The 14,947-nt window shown below is 37.0% G+C and overlaps 2 protein-coding genes across 2 annotated transcripts in view; one reads left to right on the top strand and one right to left on the bottom strand.

The window, feature by feature from the left end:
- Window positions 1-14,947, top strand: part of CMSS1 (cms1 ribosomal small subunit homolog) — a 221,053-nt gene that overhangs the window by 53,890 nt on the left and 152,216 nt on the right. The gene's annotated exons all lie outside the window — the stretch shown is intronic.
- Window positions 1-14,947, bottom strand: part of FILIP1L (filamin A interacting protein 1 like) — a 146,397-nt gene that overhangs the window by 52,089 nt on the left and 79,361 nt on the right. The window lies entirely within an intron of this gene.

Here is a 14,947-nt window from a genome sequence, read left to right as displayed (position 1 = left end):
TGAAACAAGAAATCATGCAGAGCATGAGTGAATGTGTAAATGGGTATGGAAATTTCACTGGCTATGGATGTTTCAGTTGAAAGGTGGAAAGCAATAAATAATATCAGATGTGCAGATCTGTAAAATAAAATGTATCTCAATATCTGTATGTGTAAAAATATGAGTGTGTTTATATGTGTGTATGTGTATATATATGGACTTAATGTTCATCTACTACATTAATGTCAAATTCCCAGAAATGTGGTGACGAGAGAGGACCATTTTAGCTCATGTCAAGACAATGTGCTTTAGTAATTTCTCCATCCCTAGAGAGCTTATTAAACACTAAATAAAATGTCTCAGAATATAACTGATTGAGTGTTTTAAATTATGCCCTTTTGTTTGGCTCTTGGCCAGGTGCTCATTGCACAGGGCTGTGGCAAACAAAACCTGTAATTTACACTGACAGTATCATGCAGTTCACTCTGCAAGCTTCTCAACTCAGAACTTTTATAAAGTAAACATTCAAACAAACCTCAGGTTCTTAATGTAAACACATTTTGTAACTCTAAACTTGGCCAAACAGTTGTATTTTTTCCCCTTCCCATGAAAATGTCATTATATATTTTTCCTTTGCTGATAAATAGGGATATCTCTACATGAGTAATATGAAAAGACAGCAGTAATCAAAGAACTTTTTTCTTTCTCACTTTTTTTTTTCCTAACCATGGGGCATTGGCACCAATATCCTAACTTTTATTTCTTTCTACCAAGTGTATCCTAGTGAGGACTGACACAAATTCCCCCATATGTGGTGTATCTGCTTATCACATACCACTTGGTCCAAACTCAGAATGCAAAATGCAATCTAGTGGACTTCTATGAAAGGTATAATTTTCAGATATTTCTGTGATTCTGCTGTTTGCCTTATTTTTTCTCCCAATTTGATGAATTGATTTTCTTTCAAGAGGGTGTTTCCTTAAAACTGAAATGTGAAGTCTAAATGTGTAGGCAGAAGTAGAGTGGTAAGAAGTCTGAATGGGCAGATGCTGTAGATGTGAAACAGAAGCTGGGTCAGAGACATTGGTTAATACCTCCACACGAGGGAGAAGTACAAGAAACTGCTGCAAGTGATTGTGGTATAAATAAAGAACCCAGTACAGATTTATCCTGCAAATTGCTTAATCAAAGAGAGGTTATGGAAAGGAGTAGTGACCTAGCTACCTTATCTACGAGTCATCACTTCTGGAGTGGAATTTCAGTGTGTTTAAAGATGCCTGTCTTTAGTCATTTGAATGGAGCTATGTTTCCTTGGACAGCAGTGGGATCTTAGGCACCAGCCACAAAGTGGAGGCGTCAAAACAGAATCCCCCACTTTAGATCTATAGGCTGAATTCTTTAATGCCAAACATGGAACAGAGTTAATTTTTTGTTTCTGAACATAATTTACAGTTATACTCAAAAGCACAGAGGGGACATGAGCAGTAGGAGGACAGAACTTGCTCCCATGTTAGGCTTACTAGAAGGTGCTATGATTCACCTGTCATAAGATCATCTCGTGTAAAAGTGGAGAAACAATAGCATAATCCAAATAGGAAGAGAAGGTTGGGATTCTTTCTGAGCTGCAGCCAAAGCTACATGTTTTGCCGTAATGACTGCAAAAATATGTACTCTTTATAGAGCTGATGACAAGAGCAGAAAAGGAAATCAAATTATTTCAATACTAAGGACTGAAGTTACTAAGAACAGATGGATCAAATAGAATAAATATTAAAAATATAAAAGAAACCAATGCACAAAACTTGGATATTAATGTCTGCTTAGTATATACCTTATGAAGTATTTACAAATTCCTCTAACATGTAGTTGTTTGTACTCTCCTGTTTTATGTATTTGTTCTGAATGCAATGACAGTGAGTAAGGCTTGGCACCTGTAATGACTTACAGCATCATCATTCCATTTTATGCAGGAAAGTGAGGAGTTTGTGTCAAATAAGGACGGGCTTCTTGAGTGTTATGCAGGAAATCAGCTTTTTCTTTCCCACTGCAATTATAACAGCTGAACAAAAAAAGCAGCATGAGACGTTTCTTAAATAATTACAGTATAGCTCTGGATGCTACAAGGAAGTGGAATGGTGTTCAGATGGTTCAGGATTGATTTTTTTTCTGCATTCCTGGTCTTAGTGTCACCTTGTATTGGGATCCAAGTATTCCTCTGTCCTAATTCTTGAAGATATTTCAGTGTCTTAAATATTCATCATATACATTTTGTCTAATTTCTCTTTTATTTGTGTGCATTCATTTGAAGAGGACTTGTGATATGTTCTCTCCAGCATTTTTTGAAATAAAGGTAATTGAAGATATTTTTAGTATTTTCTTTTAAAAACAAACAGCCTCTCCCTTTCTTCTTGGAGGCAGGAGAGCTCTGCTTTATTTGGAATAATTTTTAAAAGCCTAACTGTTCCCTTGAGCTCAGCATCGTTATTCCTCTCCCCATTATTTTTATGAACTGCTGCATGCCTTATTTCATTGGGAAGTCTGGCTGTGACTCTCTAGGAGGATGAAGGCTGCATGCCTGAGCTCTTTTCAAATGATGATGCCACATGCTAGTACTTACTGCTTCAAAATTTGACTGTATATTTCATTATAGATATTTTCAAGAGACTTCTGCATGAGTTCCCATGATCTCATTCTTTGATTTTTAGAATGAAAAGAAGGAAAAAGCAAAGGCTGTGATATTCTACAGCTATCCAAATATTCAGCTTTTGTAATGGCAAATCAAACTTCTGATAGGGCCTCTTTGGGTGGAATAAGGATAGGCAACTGTTTGTAAAAACAGCATTATTTGCTGTGGAAAAGAAGCTGCCTCTTTGTATAGTGAAACTAAATGAGTTATGGAAGTTTGTTTCATTACTGGATTTGTTTTATTGTCCAATAATGTGCAAGCTACCAGACTTTCCACACTTGGGAGGAACACAAGGGTTTTCTGCAATCTACTTTTATCAAGGTCAAACTACACTCTTGCTTAATATCCTGGACACTAAAAGATAACCTGTGTTCAAGAGTCCAGTAGACACTGAGTAATTCAGAAGGTTCTTTCTTGCATTTTAGTTCAAGCTAACTTGTGAATGAAGTAATGGGATGATGATGGATAGGCACACAGGCTAAGAAGCTCAATTAAAATTTGCCTTTGTAAATATCTGTTTCAAACAATTGTATGTAAATAGTAAAACCCTCAAGGGCTTTTTTATGCACATTAAAGAGAAACATATCCATACTGGGAGAGAGGTAAATGAACTCCTCTAAGCTCAGTTATTCTTGCTTCAGTTCAGATACCAGGATTAACAAGATAGAGCAGCAAAGCATTACTTGAGGACAGGTAGGGAAGGAAAGCAGATTTGGCACATCATTCTGCTTTTCCCTCAACTGGCTTAAGATTTTTGTGTTCTCCAGATACATGCCAATTTTTTTTTTTTTACTATAGTTTCTTTTCTTGTTAAAAACTAATGCTGCCTCCCATTTCCCTGTCAGCTTTAAGGACCCACCAGCTAATAGTTCATCAGTTTTTCATGCAAATTCTTTTAGAATACTTAAATACCATTTAGTGCTGGTAAAGTGCTAGTAAACTTGTTGCTTCGTGTTGTACAAATTTGATTTAAAGCTTTTTCTACTAGCAGTTTGAATTCAGATGGCTTCACAGACTCTTTCTCCATAAAGTGTCTAATGTGGAAACTTCCTTGACTTTTCTAAAACACTGGAATCTGATGCTGTCAGTCAGGGAAAAATACAAGTAAAAAAGAGGTTGTGACAAATTAACCAAATTAATTTTATACTTCATTGTTCAGAGGAGAAAGGTCTCCAGATTCTGATTTCAGCACTTGTCATTATTTTGGATGGATGATCAGTAGTCCAGCATTTGTAAGATTTTCTGTTTATACATGTACTTCAACGCACAGAAGGTCTGGATATGCTTTTGGACAGTTAAATATATTTCTCTTGCTTGGCTCCACTTTTCTGCTTCTGTTTTTTCGTTGCAGCTGTACAGCTTCTACATTAGCATAATATGTTCCCAAATTTTGATTTAAATACTTATCAAGAGTAGAATCATACTTCTCTGGATGTTCTCATATAGCTTAAAAGTATTAAACCACATTCTATCCATGGCTACATTTACAACCGGACAGACTAATTTCTATTGGATTCTTGAAATTGCATAGGAGCCCTTTCACCCTTGTTTTTTGACTGTTTGGTTTGTAGTTGTTATTTTTTTATTTCTGCTAGTTTGAAATACTCTTTGGTTAGACAGAGCTTTGCTATTTTCTATCAAACATCATTAGCTACTTTAATGTTTTATTTCTAAGAATATGGAGTTTTAATGATTGCATCTCTAATTGGTGTGTTGTCGAGAACAGTGCTTGCATCTGCACCTTCCAACTTTCTGTAAAGTTTAAATAGTCTTCATCTCAATTTTAAGCTTAAATACCAGTAGCCTGTTTTTGTTTTATTTTAGGTAAACTTGTGCATCCTATTCCAAAAGTCTTTCACAGTCTAATAAAATTAAATTCTTTCTTTCTACATCATTTTCTCAACTACTTTATGAAATATGACCGTAATGCCAGAATCTGTGCTTTGGTACTAGAACTATCTCAAAGATGTAGCCATGGAGATAGTCTTGTTGTCAGGTGGCTAAAAAGCTAATTTTTTTACTCCAAGCACTTTGAAAATTCTTTTGTATGTTTTTATTTTAATCGTGAACAGCTGCTTCTCAGTTTTCTCCAAGAAATTTTCTGGATATCTGCTGTGTATCATAAAACCACCTGTCTTTGCATTTACTAATCAGAATACCCAAGGGCAAGGTTGTGTGTACTGTTTTAAGACTCAGATCTTTGCATATGTAACTGTTAAATGACAGACTTTAATGAAATGCTGGCAGTGAAATATGATATTATATGGAATTAGCTGAATTTTAAGATTGGTTGCAGACAAGAAATTTAGACCAAACTAATCTTAAAATTTGATAATCCTTATAAGCATATGTGGAAAACAGGCTGATTCATGTAAAATAAATGTTTTATGTTATGCAACTAGTAAAAGCTCTGTTTGGAATGCCTTCTTTTCTTTCTTTGCATCTGAAGTTAATACAGAGCTAAAGATGATGGGAATTCACAGAGATCAGGATCTTGAATCTGTAAGATACGTTTCTTTGATAAAACTATTGAGTTACACACCACGTTGTTGGTCATTTGCTATTGCAAGAAATGATGCATTCCAAAGTGGTTTTATAAACCTTCTTACCCTCTGGTAAACTGAGGGTTTAGGAAGCTAAATCAGCTCAGCATTTGTGCCCTTCTGTAGGTTCAGTTCTGTATATTTCAATCATCCTTTATTTCTAGGACAAATGCTACATTCAGAGGGACCTAAAACACATACAGATGATCACAGCAATTTTCATTGTCTTTTCAGGAGAATTGAACTGTGTAAACTCTGATTTTACTCACTGGTTCTTCATTCAGAGCTAGTGTTGGCTGCTACAATGTGTTCAGAGACCATGAGAAAACTGGGTTCTGAACCAAGGACAGTCTATATAGAGTTGATATTTCAACTCTCTATATATAGAGAGTTGAAATATCATAAATATATATAAAATTATATATACCTCTATATAAGAGTTCTGGGTGACTAGCAATTAATAACATGGATTTATGGATGTGGTGCTGTATTACAGTGGTGAAGCTTTGATAAGCTTTGATAAACATGTTTACAAGGTCCTTGGAGTTTTAATAGAGTGGTTTTCATTAACTTTATTTATAACCTATAGTTTTATTTGCTATACTTAAATCTAGCCTATAAGGATTTTGGAGGTTTATAACAAACTTAGAGATATAAAAAGTTAAGTAACATTATCCACTGAGTGTGTTTATCCAAATATGTCGTCAAACTTCTCAATTTCTCTTTTAGAGAATTTTAGAGAAATGAGAAGGGACAGACTGACTCATTCTGCTGTCTGACAGAATACAAAGACATCCAGAGTTTAGTTGGCAAGACTGTTGAAAAAAAGGGAGAATTTTAGGATTTCAGGGAGTGGGTCTTACTTCTCAGTTCCTCATTTGGATGCAAGATGAAATTCTGAAATTAGAAACATGTGAAATCTTGTCTAAGCATTTAATAAATGATGTCCCAATTTCCTGGTGACTTAAATGCAAATTGTAGGATCTGAACATTCCTAAAAGTCATTTTAATAGTAGGAAATTTATACATCAGAATAAGGTTTACAATGCTTATAGTTTCTTGAAAACCCTGACATTATTAGCAAACAAACCAGAGTTAAGGGAGAGGAAGGTGCATGGTCTCCATTTCTGCTAGGTTTTATTTACTTTTCCACAAAGTTCTCTTGTTTTGTTCAGACAATGAGGAGGAGGGAGGCTAGAATCATGTGTAAGGAAGTGCAAGTGAGATGGTAAATATTATGGTTTACTGAAGTGGAAGGATAGTTTAAGAAAAACAGGGTTTAGTAACTATTAGTACCTGATAATGTTTGTGTGGATGTGTCTTTCCCCTGTGACTTGAAGATGCTGTGAATCAAAGTGCTGAGGCTGAGGAATTTCCCAGTAGCATATAAAAGTCAAGACCTTGACTGCTTTTAAGAGTGAAGAACTATATTTTAAGTTGCAGATTTTTAAGGAGCTCATGAAATTTCAAGCAAAATGTGGGACTTGGAAGGTGTTGGCAAGGAAGTAAGTAAGGCAAAGAGCAGCTTTAGTGATGTGCTTTTGCAGTGCCTTAATTTGGATGCTGTCTCTCCTGAAGATACTCAGTGGACCTTGGTCAGAGAATGAGAGCAGACCTGTGCAAGGTATGTCTCATCAAGCTCATGTACACATTTGAAAACAACCCTGTTTCTGGCTTCAGTGAGTTTCCCTTCTCCAACACAAAGGCAGAGTCTGTGAGAAGGTAACTGATGCTAGGCCAAATCTGGCAGACATAAATCAGTTAACTGAGTAATGTCAGTGTTATTGTCCCCTTTGGACTTTTAATCTCCTATATTGGGGAAGGGAGAGAAATAAAAGTTTTCTATGGTAGAATACTTCCCCTGACATCTCTCAGTAGTCATCATGGGTTGGGTTGGGTTTGGGTTTTTTATCTGCTTGTTGCTGTTGCCCATGATCAAGCTATGGTTCAAGGGTCTTTAGTGCTGGAGCCTTCCCTTGTCAGAATGTTTGTACAAGCTTCAAGTTTTGCCAGCTATATTTCCCATCATAACTTTTCTGTGGGCACATGAAGGGCCTGGTTAATTCACTGCCTGCTCAGTCTTTGGAGTTCCTTCAAGTTGCACCTCACAAGGGCCATTGTGTCAGATTTTATCCTAAGGGGTGTGCAGCTGAGACCTGCCACAGAAGGGAAGCGGGCATTTCTCCATTCAGAATCGTCCTGAAGCAGCAGACCTTACTGCAGCCCACTCAAACTCTCCTCCTAGGGTTTTATCTGCTATGGATCTCTCTGGTACCAAAGTGGGTGCCTTAGGGTTCTTTTTCAGTCTTAGTCAAGTATTTAGCATCTTTCAGTAGAGGAGGTACTGTATTAAGCTGTTAAAAAGAATGAATTGTTGAATGAATAGAAAAGTATAATTTTGTTTATGAGAATGCAACTTTTATAGATCATTTCTAGGCAAATTAGGACTTTTTTGTATGTTGGACATCTGAAATGAGAAGTAAAATTGTAAACACTGCATTTGGAGAACAACTCTCTGTTACAAGGGAGATACTAGATGGTCCAGTAGGTTTTCTTATATCTACTCCCATTTGCTACTCTGAGCCATCAGCCTGACCTGTGCCTCGTTACACACACCGAAACATACATGAGTCTGAATCACGGATTTTAAAAACCAGAGTTCAGTATGTCCTTCCCAAACATTTAGATAATTTCTGTGGCTTTTTCCAGTCTTCTTAGTAGAAAGATACAAATATTGAACATAGTTTCTCAATGTATTCACGTTCTTGATCTTCGGACTATAAATAGGTTGTGTTACCTTGTCCCAGTGTGTGGGGCTTTTTTTCTGAAAGGTTCTAAAATGTGTATTTCAGGCTCAAGAAATAAAATTATGTACATACATGAAAAGCAAAATTGCCATGTGAGACGATTTTGGTGTTTATTTTTAGCAATTTTTTCAAGTAATCTCTGTTCTTAACAGACTTAGCGCTTCTGATCTTTTTATTTATTCTCTGTTTCTGTTATTACTGTCTCAGCACAAAGACTGAGGCTGAGACATTTTTCTTAATTTGCTGCAGTCTCCCATGCATGGTTCTCTCATGTATGTATACAATACTCAGAGGTTTTCTAGCTGGGCATAAATGCATTGAAGCTCTCAGCATGCCATGGGAAACTTGGTTGAGTTTAGATCACAAGTCTTGGTAACTGATGTGTGACCTGCATTCTAAGTTCTCATGGCCATTTTCTCCTGCCTGTTTTTAAGATATGAAACTAATTATAGCACATGTAAGTCACTTAAATTTTTCTGCCACAAGAAAGATCTTAACTTCATTGAGATTTCTCCTCCTCCACATTCAAACAGGAGGACAACTTTTCCCATAGCGATGACTTTTTTTTTGAAAATTATGAGAATGTAAGTTTTCTATCTTGGAGAATGATTTAGGGATTTTACTGTCTGACTGATGTTGTGTGTTTGCTTTTCAAAGTTACAGTTACAAAATCCTGTGCTAATTTCTCCCTCTCTCACAACCCCACCCTGCAATGAATCAGAAGTGCACCCTGTCTTTTTCTGGTCACAGGTCTTGGTACAGTCATCTGCTTCTATTGTTGCTTATGATTAGACTTGTTATGCTGTGCCACATGTGGAGTGGTGCACTCAGTCTTATTTGGAAATGTAAATTGGTGACTGGAGCAAGTGCCCCACTACTGAGGGCAGTGCCTCCCCATGAGCATATTTGGCCTGTGCTTCATCGCCCGTGCTGGTCACTGCTTAGGTGTTGATTTACAAGAGCCATAAATATGCTGAGACTTGCCAGCTTAGAAAGGTCATCCTTCCCTTTGAGTTCTGACATGAGGGTTAAAAGTGCTGACCAGGGGCCACCACCCTGATGGTAAAGGGTGGCTTCCCACAGTTGTCCCTTTCAGAATTTATGTCCTTTTGCAGGGAGGGCAATGAGCATCACCTTCCCCACACACGAGGGGAGAGAGGGTAGAAGTGTAGGAGAATGTCCTTTAGCTAAGGTTATTCATTGTACCCTCCCCATCCTCCCAAGTGTGCAATGATAATATTGGTTGCTAATAGTGATATTGTGCTTGAAACAGTGAACAGGCATGCTACATGCCCAGAATTAAAAGCAAGTCTTGGTATGAGTTTGTCTGTGTCATTCTACCAGTGTCAGTGGAGTTGCATGAGAAATGTTTGTCATCTAGATTTAACATCTCCTTGCTAATGACAGTAGGTGGAATAATTTTGAATTGCATCACTGATCTAGAGAGAATTTCTCAGTTACATTAATGCTGGACCCTCTTTCTATCTGTATTTATTTTTGGACTTTTGCATTCAAAAAAACATAACATGACCTTGTTTAACAGTTTTGGGATCTTAACCCTAAATTCTATTTATTTGCTTTAAGGTATTTTTATCTTTCATCATGCACAAAGCCTGTAAACATCTTTGAGTCCTTGAATTGTGACAAAGATTTGATTTCACAACATCTGTTGAAAGTTATGTAGTGCAACAGCACATAGTTTTCCACATACAAGCATGAGGTAATTAATCTGTGTACATCACTTCCTTGAGTCTCTTTGTGCCTCAGTGGTGTTGTTAGTGGGACTGTCCCATTGGAGTGTAATGTAGAATAAGAATATTAATGTTTTGCTTGTGGTGGGTCTTTTTTATTCACCTACAGAACACAAGATACCCATGAAAAAGGTCAAATGTACACAGATCTGGCATCCATTTCACAACTTGCAAGACATAGTCTTCAGCATATGTAATACATATAACTCATTGCCAGAAAGCTAAAAGGAAATGATTGCATTTGAGTACAATGCAATCTACAACAATAGTTCAGTGTGCATGAAATTAAAAACCTCTGGTAACGCGTGTAGAATAAATAAGTTGTCAGTATTTATTTTAACTGCAGCTCTCTGCAGAGATAAGGTCCTGCTTCTTATAATATTTAATTGGCTTAATTAAGAAATATAATAAATATTAATTATACCCTCTTCCAGAATATTGAATTTTCCAGAACTGGACATGCAAAATATCATTAATCCAATGTGTAAGTGTGTTTGAAATAAAGTATAGCAATGTTATGCTAGCAACTAATACACTTCACCTTTTAGTTCAAATGGTTCCTTCTTTCCTTGATACCCTGTTCTGAATTTCAAGCACTGTTTACTTGATCTACTGTGGGTAGCAATTACTTCCATATGACACTTGAAAATAAACCCAAAACACTTTGCCTAGAGCTCTCAGTCTCATGAAATTACCTTTCTTACCACTCAAACCCTGATCAGTCCATGTAATAACATTGCATGAGAGTGTGAGAGTGTACTGTGAAGGTACACAAGAGAAAAAAACATAGTCTTAATTCAGTATTGAGTGTTCATCCAAGGAAGATACAGAGAAGACAGAAATAGCTGATGTGGAAATGATTAATTTTTTAAAGTGAGGGCCTGGAAAATTATTTATTTGGAAGTACCAAGAGATATGTTTGGCTTATTTGGGTGTGTGTGTTTGGCTTGTTTTTTCCTTTGTTTTTTAGTATTTATTTTTCTTGAAGGTACTATGAACAAGAATTTGTGAGACTTAAATGTAGGAAGGCTCAGGTTCAAAAGGCTGAGTGATAAGCAGTTACCCCAATTTTAAGAATGGAGGTATTAGAGAATTGTAAGTATGAAGCCAAGGGCCAAGGGATAAAAGACTGATTCCCTTCTCTTCTCATGGACTTGGGAATGATGACAGGTTGCTCATCTGGTGAATTCATTTGTTACGGTGATGGCTGGAGTACACCTGAGTCATCCTTATAGAGATGATGCCTGACTTAGAGTTTCTGTGAGGAGAAGCACAGAGAGTGAATGGATGAAGAAAAGACACTTAAGAATAAGACCTGTGGAGTGCTATGAACAGAGCAGAGGTGGACAATGCTAAGTTTCCAACTCGGAATACACTCTGGAACACTCAGAGAAATGAGCCTAGGCTAGAGTCACAGTAAGTGTATGAGTAAGATGGCAAGGAAATGCTGAAAGCTCATTTGTGCTCAAGGCAGCCAAATTATCAGAGAAAGTAAAGATGGTTTAAGTTCAGGGCTTGGCCAGAAGAGATGTTATTAAGCTTTTATTGAGAACAATAAACAGAACATGGTGCAGAAGCCACACCAGAATGATGCCTACAATGAAACTGAGAGAACGGGTCTTTTGATGAAGATGCCTGAGTTTGCATCAGGAGCCCAGGCAGCCAGCACAATCACTGACCTTGGGGATCTTCAGTAGTCAGCTGGACAAGGATCTGAGCAACCTGATTGGATCGTGAAGTTTGCCCTGCACTCAGCAGGTTGTGCTGGAGACCTCCAGAGACCACTTCCAACCTGTATCACTCATCTGGTTGTTGTATTAACTGACTGACATTGAGGGTGGCAGCAGCTGGAGCAAAAAGCTGTTTTGTAGTGTTTTGTCAGATGAGAAAGACTACAGGTGTGAGACCTCTACAGATTAGGTTTTAGAAAAAATGACCCTCATGTTAGTAGATGGTCCTTAACCTTAAGATCTTATTTATTCCTTCTATACCAAACTGCAGAGTTTTGTGCTAGTATTTGAATTCTCTGAGGAAAATTTATCATAACTGCCTTTAAAAATGTATTTAACTTGGTTGTTAGCAAACCCCCTTTTTCCCCTGTCCTGTTGAATAACATTCACCTGTCAATGGGTATATCTTTGTAATAAAACTTCACCCTTTGTGTGGTTGAGAAACTGTATAGGATATAGAAAGTTTGAAGAAGGAACACATGTATACATTGGGACATTTCATCCTTTCATCCATTTTAACCCTCAGGTAACTGCAATTGATTTATTTTCCTCACACCTTCATTTCATTTGAGTAAATGGAAAATGGGGAATAGCTGTGCTTAAATAATATTTAAAGTTCCTTGATATATGCAGTGGAAAAGGGCAGTGTAAGAGCTAAACATGTTACTGTTTTGCTCTTTTTATTTGTTTGTTTTGGTTTGTTTGTTTGTTTTTGTTTTGTGGGGGTTTTTTTGTGTAGGGTAGAGAGTACTATGTAAATGCATAAATACTTATGTACATATGGCAGACGTTTTCAAACTGGGAACATGCATATCTGGAAAACCTTCTAGTTTCATAATTTACCCTTGTAAAATGTTTTCCAAAGCAGCAGCTTTTATTATTTAACTGTGCTGCAAAAATATGGAATGTGGATAAGTGATTTTGGACAAATGCATATGTCCTCAGGAAGATACAGTGGAATCTGCATTAGAATCTAAGTATTCTTTGTGGTACTTAATCCTGCCCTCCATCTTCCAACCCCATGGAATGCAAGAGCATCTAAACAAGGCCAGTAGCTTTTATGGTATGATTTTTCAGGTGCACCTAGTTGTCTTTGTATCCAGCTTCTGGACTTATTATTTTTTACATTCCTCTGAACTTTGGTGCTGCTGTTTCTTAAGCTCCAACAATACAACAAACTTTTCCCTTCTGGATTCTAGTTGACATGCTACACTACCATGCACAGGTTGTTTGTCTTGGTGTTCCTGTCTGGTCTGCACACACACACAGAGAATTGTTCATGCTGAAGTGCAGGAAGGACATTTCCAGTTGTTCATTAGTCTCTTTTTCTCCACAGAACTTTTCCTCATATGCTAGGGATTTGTCAGGCTTGTGGCTCGTTCGTGGCTTTAAAAGTGTGACTGAAGATGAATTACTACAATGACAGTAGCATAGTTTTATTCTCTGTTTGCTGGTAAGTGTCTTTTGTAAGGAATGAGACTGTTCAGTTTGAAGATTAGTCTTTGTTTCTGAACTACAGCAGGACTATGGAGGATTAGTTTTTGGCTGGCAACAAGAAAAATGCTTATAATGCCTAAAGGTTTAACATTGAATGCTAATCTGGTTCTCATATCTAGAAAATTTTCGCTGCTCCTGTCATTAGCTTAGGCTCCCAAATCTAACAATGTACAATTGCTGAGGACAGTCTTGTTGCCTTACTGTAAAGTCAAATTCTTGAATGGTTAAGGTGAAGAGCTTTTACCGAGTCATCAAAAACTCTTATATTTTGCACAATCCAAACATTAACTCTTTCAATGAGAGATGCCATTGATGAAAGGCATAAGGCAATATAAAGGATGTAGAGATGAAGGGTTGTCTAGTTTATGTAAAACACGATCATCTGATAAATTCATCACTAAAATTTACATTTAAAAATTCTTTAGTTCTGTTTTTCCTGAACACACAGGCAAGAGAGAGGAAGTGCTTTTTCTGCCTTATTTGAAAATATATCCAGAACAGTTTGTGAGACTTGGATCTAACTAATAATTTCTTTATTCTTGCCATAAGTAGTTTTCAGAATCTCAGCATCACTGTCTCATAACTTCATAACTTCTAAGTGTTTTTCCTTTTGATCACATAGTCACATATTATTAATGTACCTTCATTGGCTTATATACATTATATATCCTCCAAGGATATCTTTAGCATATAATGTAGTCTTGCTGTTTGATAAAAAAAGGTACATCTTTGGCTGATTGAAAGTTAGGGATTTTGCTTTGAACCTGAAATACTGTTTGGAATGCAATATAGCCATCATATAGAAGAGGATATTGCTTCTGTCTAAAAAAAAAATTAAGTTCATTGGTGAATACTTTCTGCTGCTTTTTTTTTCTTTTTTTTTTTTTTTTTTACTTGTATTGGGGGTAAGCAAAAATTAATGTAACTGCTTTATGTATGAAACTTTTCTTAGAGTTATATTTGTTCTTAATCCAAATGCAAAGTTTGCATCCTGAGAAAATGTACATTGGAGTAAGAATTTTGAAGTGGAAGCAAAGGTCACTTTGCCATGTCAGGCAGGCTCATGCAGGAAGAGCTATGTCTTAACTTGGTGAGTGTTTTTTGGTTGTGTTTTTTTTTTTTTTGTTGAGTTTTTATTTTCTTTCTTTTTTTCTGTTATGGCATGGAACTGTGTGGAGATCTTGATGGTGACATTACTTGGCAAACAATTTGGAATCAGCTCAGTAAGTGACATCACATCCCCTTAAGGTTTTCCACATAAAATACATGAAAAAAAATAAATAAATTGGGACTTTATCTGAAATCTATTATTATATCCTCTAAGGGCTCTTTAAGCACCTCAGCATTCCCCCTCTTCCCACCATTTTCCAGGCAGCCTACTTTTAGCCTAGCAGACAATAGTGGTAAATGCTTTACAGTCTTCTTGGGAATGGGAGCAGAGATGGGGCAGAGAGGGATAGAGGGATATAGAAGAGGGACAGGAAGTTTTAATCCCGTGCCTATCCTGTTTAAAAAACAAAAATTACTCCAATGCTTAGTCTTTTCCTCTGTGCAGCTTTTCACAGTGTGAGCACATTGATGTAACATTTTGCCACTCTTATAAGGCGAGTTGAGTTGTCTAGCTCTGCCTCTAGGAGATTAGTATCCGAATTTGAGGAGAGAGCAGAACTGAAAATTTCCCTTGATCTCAGGGTTTGGTTCCCAATTGATGATGGTTCCCAAGAACAGTTCCTAGTATGTGCTTTTCTCTGTGTGCCCGTGCTTGCCTGCATCTGTACACATTTTTCTGAGCAGCAAAGCGTTTTCTTCCCCAGCCTCAGCAGCTGAGCACCGTAAATCCGGCTGTGTGCCCGGTGTTTGATAGATGTGCAGGAGAGAGGTGCAGCACACGGGGTGAACGCTGCCAGAATACGTAGGACATGATGTTACACAGGCCAAGCAAAGGAAGAATTAT

This window comes from Pseudopodoces humilis, chromosome 2 (assembly GCF_049639895.1).
Source record: "Pseudopodoces humilis isolate 2021_Gansu_Grassland_sample_001 chromosome 2, ASM4963989v1, whole genome shotgun sequence".
NCBI classification, from domain to species: Eukaryota; Metazoa; Chordata; class Aves; order Passeriformes; family Paridae; genus Pseudopodoces; species Pseudopodoces humilis.
The sequence above is the reverse complement of the archived record's forward strand: the minus strand, read 5'-3'. Positions and strand labels throughout refer to the sequence as shown.